The sequence below is a fragment of the Pygocentrus nattereri genome, chromosome 16 (assembly GCF_015220715.1).
Source record: "Pygocentrus nattereri isolate fPygNat1 chromosome 16, fPygNat1.pri, whole genome shotgun sequence".
NCBI classification, from domain to species: Eukaryota; Metazoa; Chordata; class Actinopteri; order Characiformes; family Serrasalmidae; genus Pygocentrus; species Pygocentrus nattereri.
The window spans coordinates 20,051,021-20,062,424 of NC_051226.1; the positions used below are offsets into that span (position 1 = coordinate 20,051,021).

Below are 11,404 nucleotides of genomic sequence, written 5' to 3' on the forward strand. Positions count from 1 at the left end.
CCAGTCTTAGCAAAGAGTGAAATTTCAGGTTTAGGCCTATAAGTAAGGAGAATCTATGAAGGGACTGTAAATAAGAGCTACTTAATTTTCTCTTGATCTTCCTATTTACTCTTTAATGCGTAAAAGAGAATTCATTTTCATATCACTACTGGCAATATATTAAAATGGACACAGATAAGGCTCTATTAGATAAACAAGATAAAGACCAGTCTAGCAGCTCCTGATATGCCAACCTATTCACTTAGACTGTTTTTCAAGATATTGTGATCCACTGCATCAAAGCCTGCAAGAAGGTCAATCAGCAGTAAGAAGTAAACTTGCCCAGACTCAGAGTGCATTACAATCTAATTTAAACTGATCACAAGAGCTGTTTCTATGCTATGCTTTTGATGAAATCCACATTAAAACTTTTGAAAAATGCTGTTTACCTCCAAAGCATGCAGAAGTAGTTTTGAAACCACTGTCCAAAATGAGTTTTTTTAGAGTTTAGAGATGGATCTAAAGCTTGAACAATCTTTGGGGGTAAGTCCTGGTTCCTTCAGAAGAGGCTGCACACTGGCCACTTTAAAACAACCAGGAACACACTCTGAGGTAAAAAAAAAAAAAAAAAAAAAAAAGACAGTTGAGAGAAGAAATTACAGGGACTAGAGGAGTGTTGCAACGGCTGCACCACCTCTATTAACTCATCCAGAGTGATAGGAGTAAACTGATTCAAAATCAGTGTTACAGCTAATGTGGAAAACTTCCATGCATGTACAAGAAGATCAGCTCTAATATCAATAATCTTGTCGATAAAAAACTTTAAAAACTGGTTGCAACCAATGTCAGAAACATGAGTGTTTGGTTTATCACCATTGATGAGAAAATCTACACTGTAAAAAATAGGCGTAATTTAACAGTAATAATTCCTGTGCTTTTTTACGGAAGAATTCAATTATCTTATAATTACGGAGCTTTTTCAGTAAATTCAAACTGTGCGCGTGCGTAGTGTGTGAACGCGACCAACGGTCGCTCTCTCCTCAACACACAATTTCATCTTCTCACCCTCTTTATTGCAGTGGCACCTCTGTGGTAAATATCATCCATTTTTGTTCGCGTAGGTAAACTTGTAACTAAAAGACTACCAGCTAGTATCACAAAGATAAATAATCCCATTTAGCGAATTTAATATAGACAACGAATTAACGTTAACCTACGATGGCTGTGGGTTAGCGTTAGCTGTAGTCTAAAACTTGCCACAGATTTTCTGGACAGGCTAACGTTAGTGTTAGCGTTAGTGCTACTGTCGCTTCTTTGGTAGCTAAATATCGACGTAGTTTTGACACCGATAATCTTTGCTGCAATGAAAGACTGAAAACATGTGCATTTTTACATTCGAGGAGAAAAAACGTTCCCCAGAATGGGCAGACTAAAAGCTAACAAGCTAGCTAACCCTAGATACAGCTCATCCAGCAGTATCAGCTAGCGTTAGCTAAGTTACCTCAGGTCAGAGAACACCAACGGGACAAATAGGAACAAAGACTGGCAGTCTGATGTTTTCATTTGTCCTTAAATATTCAAAAAAGACCTGACAAGCAAAATAAACTGTGGTGAACGGGGAGAGAACACTCTAGAATCTTTAAACTACCAAGCATGGACATGGCACACAAGCTGAATGTTTGTGTTTGCTGGTGTTTGTCCTGTCTGTGTACTCTGCACTGTACTCAAATGGCCTGCTTGTTGTGTTGCGTTATAATGTGGGAGAGTTAAGGTTAGGGCATATACTCTCCATTGTCATTACAGAGGACAAGACAATGTTTTTTATGCTGAGAGAAAAAGTAGCTGAACTTATTCCTAGCCTTGGAATCTATGAAATTAAGGACAGTATGAATAATATTACAGGTCCAAAGCTAGATGGTCTTGCAGAGTATGTCCCTCACAAATGTTTCCATAGAGGTGCCAAAATCTTTTTTCCACTTAAGCATCGTTATGTCGCTATGGATGCCATCCAAGGTTTAATCAGTGGAGCTCTGCCATTGCTTGTGGGGAACCTCCTTGATAAAGTGATTGAAAGACTACAAGAAATTGGTGTTTCCCAAATCGATGACCTAAATTTGGTACAACCGAAGATCTTGAAGGTGTCCTGAAGCCAATACAGTGTCGCAGGCTGATTAAAGCATTCTCTGCCGGTAAGTGTTTCTTTCTTTTTTCATCCTTCTAATGTTTTGAAGTTGAAATTGTTTAACATAGTTGATGGCTTTACACTTACAGCTTAGAATTATAAGGTTCTGTCTGTGTTCAGTGCAGTTTTGAGATTGTGAAACCAAGTAAACCTTGCAGAAGAGCGCTCTAAAAAGGCCAAGTGGTGAAAGACTTCATTCGAACAAGAGAAGCAAGTGCTGGTGAAAAGATGAACCAAGGACCTTTGGAAATGCTAAGATGCCTCACAAGTTACTTCAAGGAAGCAACTGTCCTGTTGGTTGCAGACAAGGTAAATCTACATTTGAATGCTTACACACCATGTGAATCAGGATTTCAGCAATCTTTTGGGATGTTCATATACTGTGCACCAAATTTAATTTGGTACTTTGATTTGGTACAAATTCACTTTGGTTTCTTTACAACAGTATAACATAATTTATTCATTTGAATATCGGATAAAACTAAAACAATGACACAAAACTCAAGACATCTGTTGTCTTTATAGGATGGCCAGAAAGAACTACCCAGCACTCCTTGCATCATTGTCATTGGTAAGTACAGACTAAGTATTGTATCTTGTTTCAGAGAACTATTAAGTCAAATGTGTAAAAGTGAAAATATCATTAATCATTTTACCATTTGCCATTTTCAGTCGTGTGAATCATTTCCTCAGTGACAGAGTTCATTTGTGTTTTACTTTGAATATTGAATATACATTTGTTATGACTTCTGATGACTTTAAAAGTTTTAGTGGCTCTGATAAGGGCAACATTGAAACTGGAGACTGCTTCAGATCAGTTTATTGTGGTGGAGAAGAACTGGTACTGCTGGCACCTGTCTGGGTGGTACTCCACTCACAGGTAGCAACTACCATTCTTATTCAGTGGTCATATTGTCTTGCAGCCTGTGTCCTCTGATCTCGGTAATGTGTCCAGGGGGTCATTCTGAACCAGTTAAGAGGGCCTGCTGCTGAGCCTCTTCTTAATCAGCCAGTAGTTCCAAAAGCTCATCAATCATGGGCTTCACTTTGTGTAGTTTGGCTATGAGCTCAACTTTGCCTGCATGTCACCCTCACTGCTTCTTACTGTGATACATGCAGAGACATGGCTTATCAAAGCTGTATTTGAATTAAAGGGCTATAATTTCAGATTCTGTCATAGCAATACATGTGCACGTGTAGCTGGGCTTCAAGCCGATGTTTAATACATTATTGCCACCTATTAGAGATGTATGGAGTTGTAGCATTTTTAAAATGTAAAATAATTTTGTTCTTCAGGGCGATTTTGAGAATCAAAACAAACAATTTTGCTTGTGCTCTTTTTGTGTTTGTTTCTGTCATGAACATTTTTTTTCTCATGATGTGTTTAAAAATAATTAAAATAAATCAGTTTTCCTTGTCACTGTAGGGTCTCCTGGGGATCAACACTGAACGTGGCTCAAAAGCTGAATCGAAGTGCAAGAAGCACTTCAAAATCAATCCTAAGCTTCTGAAATTCCTGAAGGACCTCAGTGACTTTCAGAATCCATTCAAAATTTAAATGGACAAGGTAAGCACCATGCAGATTTTTCTGTTATAATGCAATGTTTAAGCTGATGCTTAACTGCTTATAGGATGGCAGAACTAAGCTGAAACAGTATTAATGTAATACAAATAAAACGTTAAGCAACAATATTTAACTTTAAGTTGTTTTTTTGTTAATAAATACCCGCAACAGATTTGTTGGAGGATGTACTGTTTTATGTTGATAATAAATGTGCAATATTTTAGATTTGAAATATAATCTCGCAAAATTTAGGCTATAAGTAGTTTTGTTATATTCATTTTTGCACGCAGTATTTTAAGACAGCAAATCTTATTTTCCTGATTTGCTCCCATAGGCCAAATCTCAATATCGTTTTTAGTTTGAGTTCAGCGATCCCTAGCTCGGAACTGAGTGAAAACTCGCTATTACATGCTTAATTTTTTGTAATTGCAATGGTGATTGCATTCTCAATTTTTGCACACTTCTTTATAGATTTTATAATATGTCTAAACTATATAAACTTTATATATAGTTCAAATGTCTCACGTCACCTTTTTATCTCTCAGCCAGCAAATCAGCATCAGTACTGTGTTGGTACAGTGCTTAAAATCTGCGTTAGCCCAGAGGGTTAATCTGGTTAGACACACTAAGTATGTGTGGAACTGTAGTAAATATCATTTAAATATGATTAGAGTGAAAAAGGCCTGCAAGTGAGTAATTTAGTCATTATAAATATTGGTTGAAGTAGTTTCAGTAAAGTGGCAATGTATTAACGTTAACAGTTGATTTAAAGTGATAATTATTCTTAGTGTTATATTTGTACCCATTAATATTTCTGCTTAGTTCTGCTGTTGTGTAAGTGTTCCTGATGAGGCAAACTAAACATTTGTAGCTAAAAAGTTGGAGCACAGCTGTAATATTTTCTGCTGTTTTGCATTAATTAATTGTGTATATTTAAAAATGGAAATACATAAAAATGTAAAAACACATGCCTACATGTTATTCCATAAATTAGTGTAAGATGAAAGCTGATTTACCTTTTTCCCCCATCTTATTTTTAAGGCATTTGGAGCCCTCAGATGCTGCACAATGGACTCATTTAACAATTTGAAATGAAGTGTTAGGATGAGAAGTCCTAAGTTCTGTGGTGTTTACAACATTTTTGTAATGTTGAATTGTTAATGGAAAAAAATACATGTTTGTTTTGGACACAACACTTTAAATATGCAGGAGGTAGAGTTTTTATATGTAGGGCTTATAATACATGCTGTTTTGAATAACAGTCGTTGACCAGCATTGTTCTCATGCCAAATTTGTTTCAGTAAATTTATTGCATGAGATATAAGCACCCAGTAAGCTATATTAGCAGTATATAAAAAAGTGTTAATACTATTCTTGCTCCTACACATTTTTTAAATTTAACTGTTTTTTTTTTTGCTTTTCATAAAGGAGCTACAAGTTACCAGATCAATAGACATGCCTACTATGTCCCTGTGCCCATCGACCCATCTATCAGGCAAATGTGCTGTATATAGGTACACTTTGTAGATTTACAGTTACATACTACAGGGAGAAAAATACACTCTCCAAGTTATGTCATTCCTGCAGTTTCTTTCCAGTGGTGAATGGGTTGGGTGATATGGTGTTCTTTTGTGTACTGATGATATCCACCATATGCTGAAGAGCATATTGTTACATTGACAATTTATGACAGGTAACTGGACTGTCAAATGAACTGCAGTCAGTAACTGTAAGCATGCAAAGTGCACCTAAATGGGAAGTATTTCCAATTAGATGCTCAATGACTGTTGTTGAATAAATTGGCAAGGAAGATGTTGATGTTAACTTTATCTGTATTGAACTGAAATCAGTGTTGGAAGGCTTGTACTGACTGTCTATAGCAAATTTTTATGTAAATTTACAGGAAAAAGTGATGACAGCACTGTAAAATAACAGGAGACATTTTGTTAAATAAAGAAAAACTTGTCAATTTACAGAAAATATCTGTTTAATTGATGAAGGAAAACTCTGTGATTTAATTGAAAAAAATCTGTAAAAAAATGTTTTTTTTGTTAATTTATGGAAAAAATCTGTTTAATTGATGAAGGAACATTCTGTAAAATAACGGAAAAAATCCAGGTAATAAACTGCCAGTAATTTTTTTTTACAGTGTAGAGTAAAGAATAACATCTTGGGTTATGCTGATTAGCTGTAATTAAATCATTAAAATATGCAGCTATTGCACCCCTAATTTTATTGTTGTACAAAACCAACAAATCTTTCGTATACAGATAATGAACCCAGAGCTGAGATGGAGTTTCCATTTACACTCTTCCTGTCTGCACTTTTCAAATGCACGTCAGCATTTAGCCAAGGAGAGCGATTAGTTAACAGTTTTGATCTAACCTTAAACAGAGCCGCTTCATCAAGAATAGCAGAGCATTAACTGTTCAAACAGCCAGCCAAATCAGTAACATCTGCAAGTTGCAAAAACTGTGCAGCCGAACAAACATAGTTGAAAATTTAGCAGCACCTTGTCCATTTAATCTTGCACAGTAAAAATGTCCAACAGGCACAATTCAGAGAGTTGATTTCTCTCTTTTTAATAAACATAAAATCTAGATCATTTGAGGAAATAAAGTCATTCAGCATAAAAGTCTTAATCAAAAGCATTAACAGTGCTAGTTTCACAGCAAAGCAATAGCTCCAATGGAGATCCACAGGAGATTTTCTGCAAATTATTGAAGTTGATAATTCCAGATCTGAAAATCTTCAATCACCTGGACTACTGTCCAGGTTGCTGTGATGTAGCTGTATTCTCCTCTACGCTTATAACAATTAAAATGCTGTAATCTCCTGTAATTTTACATAACAACTGTAAAAGCAATGCAACTCTGTAGCCATTAATTTACTGTAAATGTACATATTAGAAAAATGACTTTTATTTACACCGAGACCAACACATTTATTTTATAAAATTGTAAATAAAATAAAAGATAAACTAAAATAAAATATGCACATGAATATACGCAATGTATATGCACAGAATATGTCAAATAAGCATTTTTAAATGCAAATACACATTTTACAGACAGTTTAACTTTGCTTATAATATGCAAAAACCATGATTCTCTACTATTGTGTCAATAATCCTCCACTATAAAGCTTTAACAGTCTTTAAAACAGCAAATCCTGAATCTTCAGAATAAAAAAAAAATTTAATAAAAAAATTAAATGTTTTTATTAAAATATTTATGGCTTTTTAAGTCTCAGTTGCTATCATACTCCATAATACTGTGCAGTACAGCTGCATGTTAATCTCACAGTAATTTGTTGTGTTATTACAGAAAATATGTCAAGGTAAGATAATATTATGATAACGGTGTTTTACTATGAAGAAGTAGTGATAGATATTGTGAAATCCTAGCAATAATTAACAGTGTAACTTTTATTTATTTTTTGTTTAAACCTTCAAAGAACTCATTATACATTTTTATTTGAGATTTTGAAATTATTTTTTAACACTCAGCAATTTTTAACACTCAGCAAAAATGGGTTCATTCTAGTACTGAGAAAGGGTTCTTCTAATAAAACTGGAACACATTATACTGCTATAGAACCATTTTTAAAGTTGTGCTTTAAATAACAATGTGTTTATGCATTCGAATGGTTCTTTGAATGTTAATGGTTCTGTATGAACCATTCTACAAAATTAGTTCAAGCTGCTTTAAAAACTGTTTAAATTAACAAATGTGCGCACCTTCAATAACTGCAGTGATTATGTTGATGATCTATTTAAACCCAAGACATTAGTTGAGATAATAATAAGCTAAATATATACAAAATCATCATTTATGATGTTTTCTGTTGAGAGATGACTCTTCTAAACTGTAACCCCTAAAATTTAAAAACAATAAATAATAAAAATACCTTTTGTTTTGCTTTCTTTTTGTTGTTTCAAGAAGGTATTTTTGTTATCTTTTCTTAAAGTGGAGCTGAAAGATTTAGTGATCATGAGTTTCATTTTTAAATGAAAAAAAAAATGCTGTCCCATATTTTCTTGTCCCTATCAAAGCACTTGTAGGTGTATTGGTCTATTGGTGGAGCCTTATTTTAGCCACACCCTTGCATTTTAGAGCAGGAAGTGAGGTTGTATCCCTGTGCCTCATGGCCACATGGTGAGCACTTAAATCATTGTTTTGATGTAAATGTGTCCTAAAGTCTGAAAGACTTTAAGAATTGTTTGTTTTAGTAATTAAAATAGCAAAATTTTAGTTTTAGAATTTGGTAAAAAAGAATTCATAGCACAAATATTTTAGTGTAAAGTTCAAGTGAGTTAAGTCTCGTTGAACCATTTCAGTAGAATGATTCATAAAAAAAAGAAATCAAAGTTATTAATTATTAAATTAAAATTATATAAAGCAATGACGGATCAAATTAAAAAGATAAATACAAAAAAACATGTACAATTGTAATTAAACACAAAATTAAAAAGACACCTTTTGAAATGTCTTTGTGAAGATGTTAAACCCAGAGGATTTTGGGATTTACGTGTGGCTTACTGGTAAGGTCTGTGAGGGTGAGACAATAGGGTGGGCAAGACCAAAAGTGTAGTGCACAAGCAAGCAGTTTATTTACACGACACAAAAGCAAAAACTGGACAAAGTAAAAAATAAACAGAGGATAAAGTACATTATGTACAAACACTAAGCGGCAGGCTTAGTCATGGGATGGGAAGCAACTGCGAGGCTGGGTCCCAACTCTCTTTAAAACTTCCCCCACACCATTACTGTAAACACTGCAAGCAGCTAGTGTTCACAGCGGCCAACAGAGTCATGGAAAGAAGTAGTTCCCTTCTCTCAGCAACCCTCAGGTTTTAAGTTCGCCCTCTGAGATTTTATTCCCAACCATGAGGTCAGAACATCGTGGTTTACACCAGATACAAACAATAGCGCTATACACAACAGTCAACCTAGGTTAAGCAATTCATTACTGGTAAGTACATCGCTTTGGCCATCAACTTATAACAACTAATTATTTTCTTTTCCCCCCCCACAGGATATTAGACCCCCCCCCCATCCATTTTCTCCCCATTAGTGGATCCTCCCGATAAGGATGAAGTAAATAGGTCTCCCTGCTGTCCCCCTTTTGCTATTTTCCCTTTCACAGGAAGACACAGGTAAGTACCTTCTCTCTCTCACACACACACACACACACATATTTTATAGTCCAAAGGATGGTATTAGTTGGTGATGGGGTAGGCCTCGCCTTACCACATCACAGTCTCTTAAGAGAGGGCACTGAACTTAACTGTCTATTAAAAAGTGGAATTGAGTTCTACAGTTATAAAGTATAATAACTGAAAGAGGCTCCCTCAGGTTTTCTCTATTTTACAGAAGGTATTTTTGGAAGGCTGGTATCTGCAGATCTAAGACATTATGTTTGAACATAAACAGACAGACATGATGTGAGGCTATTTAGAAAATTAAAAACTAGGAAAAGACTTCTTATCTGTTCTAAAAGTTGTAGGCGGCCAGTGCAGGCCTTTCAAAATAGGAGTGATATGAGCTCTGTTTTTGTCTTTGTTAGGATCTGTGCTGCTGCATGTTGCATGAGTTGCAGAGGATGGGTTGTTTTCCTAGGAAGGAATGTATGGACACGTTTCTGCATTGCTCTGAGATAGAAAAGGTAGAACCTTAGCAATGTTTCTGAAAGGATATGCCAGGGATTTCATGTATCATATTCAATGTCCATCTTTTGTTTTACTGTTTTTCACTTTAGAAATCACAAATAATTTACAATGAACATTTTGTTCAAGTACATATAATTAATAGACAACATGAAATGTAAATACATGCATTTCCCATTGTTAGGCTTACTGAAAGCAGCAAAACGAGACATATGAAGGGCTCATGCTTGTCAGCAGAAACTGCAAAAAAACCCTATGGTCACACAAGCTGATGATCACAAATTCGTTGTAACACCGGTACACACAGCAGAGCAGCAGCAGCTTTGTGCCTGTACATGCAGCATAACAGCAGCTTGGTTATAAATGTTCTATACTTATGGCCAATTTTTAAAGCCACCTAGACAATGTCCAGGCTTTGACACCTTGCCCTGTAGCTGACCTTGTGCACTTGAAATTCTTGTTTTCACCTGCTCTACACACCTTTTAGCTGATGAAAGCAGAAACTATTAGCCAAAGATATAGCTCAAGTGTGTAAAATCAAATTATTCAGAGCAGGAAAGGGAGCAGGGGGTATTTCACAAAGCAGGATTTCTCAGTTTAGCCAAACAACTTAAGCCAAAAGTTAAGCCTGTCCAACTGGTGAAGAGCTGAGGAACATTCTTACTGGACAGTACTGAAGTTACCTGGCTAAATGAGAAATCCTGTTTTGTGAAAACCCACCATTCCAATATTTGTTTCAGTGCGATACCATACAATCTTTAAGATGTTTAATGCTTGATGTTTTTCTAAAGTTCTCTGTAATCAATTCTGCTGCCATGCCAATGGTTAATTGAACAATTTTGACTGTACAAAATTATCAAAACGTTACCTTAACTTACAATTGTTGAGCAATATGTGGAATATACAGAGTCTATGTACAACAGAGTTATTCAAGTTAAAACAAAATGTGGGATTACAGTATAGAAGGATGCTTATTGAAGCAACTTTCCTACCTATCTAGGATTATGATGACATTTTATACATGCATCCTCTTTCTTTCTTTCTTTCTTTCTTTCTTTCTTTCTTTCTTTCTTTCTTTCTTTCTTTCTTTCTTTCTTTCTCTTTCTTTCTTTCTTTCTTGTCTTTTGTTATGTTGGTCTATTTTTGTAATGGGCTTTTCTTGGTTCTGACCTTCGCCTGTTTTTTTGAATATGTCTGTGGACTATAGCCAAACCAGTAAAGCCTCATTTGTTGATTTTATCTGCTCACATCTGACAAGTTCTGTCTCATTACAATTATTATTTTTTATTACACATCATCACATTAATTCATATTTCTCACAATTATACAAATACCTAGTGTGTCTAATCTAGGGGACGGCAACCCACAGGTTAAGAAGAGCACTTTAGTCCTTTCAACAAAAATCAAACCACCTTTGCAGCCACAACATTTTATGTCCTTTTTAATAACTTGGCTGTAAATATGTCTTTGTATGTGCTATACAAAAGCTATAGCCGCTTTTGTATAGCCGCTTAGGGTTTAAGATCATATATTATTAACAATCAAGAAAGCTTTATTTTACTGCAAAAGAGGATTTTTGTTTTCCTAAAAATGTAATTCTGTTGTCGAGCCGCAACAGGACAGTAAAAGAGAGGCTTGCGGCTCTGAAGCCACCTGTTGCAGACCTCTGTCCTAACTGGCTAGTTTCTTTGGGCTAGTGCAGCTCTTGAATGGTTTACCGCTGCCTGATTAGCGTCATGACAAATTCAGAAAGTTTATTTAAAAATGAACAAGTGAAAAAACAGAGAGAGCAATCACCATTGCTATCACAAAAAATTAAGTGTGTAATAAAGAGTTTTCACTCAGTTCTGATTCACGGATTGATGATGGGAGGCTCAATTCCAAAAGAGCGGATTCTTCGACTTTAACGCGTCTTTGAGTCAGTCTGGATTCTTGGTCAGTGTCTCTGAGAGTCCAGATGCTTGGAATCGACTTTCAATCGTCATTGATATTTTAAACATTGAAAAGGATC

General features: G+C 35.3%; 1 long non-coding RNA gene across 1 annotated transcript; it reads left to right on the forward strand.

Moving 5' to 3' along the window:
* The first annotated feature begins 1,269 nt into the window (after positions 1 to 1,269).
* LOC119265447 lies at positions 1,270 to 5,205 on the forward strand. The gene is made up of 5 exons (XR_005131652.1): positions 1,270 to 2,168; positions 2,282 to 2,470; positions 2,687 to 2,732; positions 3,588 to 3,728; positions 4,767 to 5,205. It is a non-coding gene; the product is annotated as an uncharacterized LOC119265447 (long non-coding RNA).
* The last annotated feature ends 6,199 nt before the right edge of the window (positions 5,206 to 11,404 follow it).